The sequence below is a fragment of the Bombina bombina genome, chromosome 7 (genome assembly GCF_027579735.1).
Source record: "Bombina bombina isolate aBomBom1 chromosome 7, aBomBom1.pri, whole genome shotgun sequence".
Lineage (NCBI taxonomy): Eukaryota > Metazoa > Chordata > Amphibia > Anura > Bombinatoridae > Bombina > Bombina bombina.
In genome coordinates, this window is record NC_069505.1 from 632,647,694 (window position 1) to 632,649,994 (window position 2,301).

Here is a 2,301-nt window from a genome sequence, read left to right on the forward strand (position 1 = left end):
TAGTTCCTTTTGCGCGAATTCATCTAAGACCATTACAACTGTGCATGCTCAAACAGTGGAATGGGGACTATACAGACTTGTCTCCAGTGATTCAAGTAGATCAGAAGACCAGAGACTCACTCCGTTGGTGGCTGACTCAGGATCACCTGTCCCAGGGAATGAGCTTCCGCAGACTAGACTGGGTCATTGTCACGACCGACGCCAGTCTATTAGGCTGGGGCGCGGTCTGGGATTCCCTGAAAGCTCAGGGTCTATGGTCTCAGGAAGAGTCTCTTCTCCCGATAAACATCCTGGAACTGAGAGCAATATTCAATGCTCTCCGGGCTTGGCCTCAACTAGCAAAGGCCAGATTCATAAGATTCCAATCAGACAACATGACGACTGTTGCTTACTTCAACCATCAGGGGGGAACAAGGAGTTCCCTGGCGATGAGAGAGGTGACCAAGATCATCAAATGGGCGGAGGATCACTCCTACCACCTGTCTGCGATCCACATCCCAGGAGTGGAAACTGGGAGGCGGATTATCTGAGTCGTCAGACCTTTCATCCGGGGGAGTGGGAACTCCACCCGGAGGTGTTTGCCCAGTTGACCCAATTATGGGGCATTCCAGACATGGATCTGATGGCGTCTCATCAGAACTTCAAGGTTCCTTGCTACGGGTCCAGATCCAGGGATCCCAAGGCGACTCTAGTGGATGCATTAGTGGCGCCTTGGACTTTCAACCTAGCTTATGCCTTTCCACCGTTCCTTCTCATTCCCAGGCTGGTAGCCAGGATCAAACAGGAGAAGGCCTCGGTGATTTTGATAGCTCCTGCGTGGCCACGCAGGACTTGGTATGCAGACCTGGTGAATATGTCATCGGCTCCACCATGGAAGCTACCTTTGAGACAGGATCTTCTAGTACAAGGTCCATTCGAACATCCAAATCTAGTTTCTCTCCAGCTGACTGCTTGGAAATTGAACGCTTGATTTTGTCTAAGCGTGGGTTTTCGGATTCTGTGATAGATACTCTGGTACAAGCCAGAAAACCTGTGACTAGAAAGATTACCATAAAATATGGAAAAGATATATCTGTTGGTGTGAATCCAAGGGATTCTCATGGAGTAAGATTAAAATTCCTAGGATCCTTTCCTTTCTCCAAGAAGGTTTGGATAAGGGATTATCAGCGAGTTCTCTAAAAGGACAGATTTCTGCTTTATCTGTCTTGTTACACAAACGACTGGCAGCTGTGCCAGATGTTCAAGCTTTTGTTCAGGCTTTGGTCAGGATCAAGCCTGTTTACAGACCCTTGACTCCTCCCTGGAGTCTAAATTTGGTTCTTTCAGTTCTTCAAGGGGTTCCGTTTGAACCCTTACATTCCATAGATATCAAGTTGTTATCTTGGAAGGTTCTGTTTTTGGTTGCTATTCTTCTGCTAGAAGAGTTTCTGAATTATCTGCTCTGCAGTGTAATCCGCCCTATCTGGTGTTCCATTCAGATAAGGTTGTTTTGCGTACTAAACCTGGTTTCCTTCCAAAGGTTGTTTCCAACAAGAATATTAACCAGGAAATAGTTGTGCCTTCTTTGTGTCCGAATCCAGTTTCAAAGAAGGAACGCTTGTTACACAATTTAGATGTAGTCCGTGCTTTAAAGTTCTATTTAGAAGCAACAAAGGATTTCAGACAAACGTCTTCTCTGTTTGTAGTTTATTCTGGCAAGAGGAGAGGTCAAAAAAGCTACTGCTACCTCTCTTTCCTTTTGGCTGAAAAGCATCATACGATTGGCTTACGAGACTGCCGGACGGCAGCCTCCTGAACGAATCACAGCTCACTCTACTAGGGCTGTGGCTTCCACATGGGCCTTCAAGAACGAGGCTTCTGTTGATCAGATATGTAAGGCAGCGACCTGGTCTTCTCTGCACACTTTGTCCAAATTCTACAAATTTGATGCTTCTTCGGAGGCTATTTTTGGGAGAAAGGTTTTGCAAGCCGTGGTGCCTTCTGTTTAGGTAACCTGATTTGCTCCCTCCCTTCATCCGTGTCCTAAAGCTTTGGTATTGGTTCCCACAAGTAATGGATGACACCGTGGACCGGACACACCAATGTTGGAGAAAACAGAATTTATGCTTACCTGATAAATTACTTTCTCCAACGGTGTGTCCGGTCCACGGCCCGCCCTGGTTTTTTAATCAGGTTTGAAGAATTTCTTTCTCTATACACTACAGTCACCACGGCACACTATAGTTTCTCCTTTTTTTCTCCTAACCGTCGGTCGAATGACTGGGGGGGCGGAGCCTGGGAGGGACTATATGGACAGCTCTT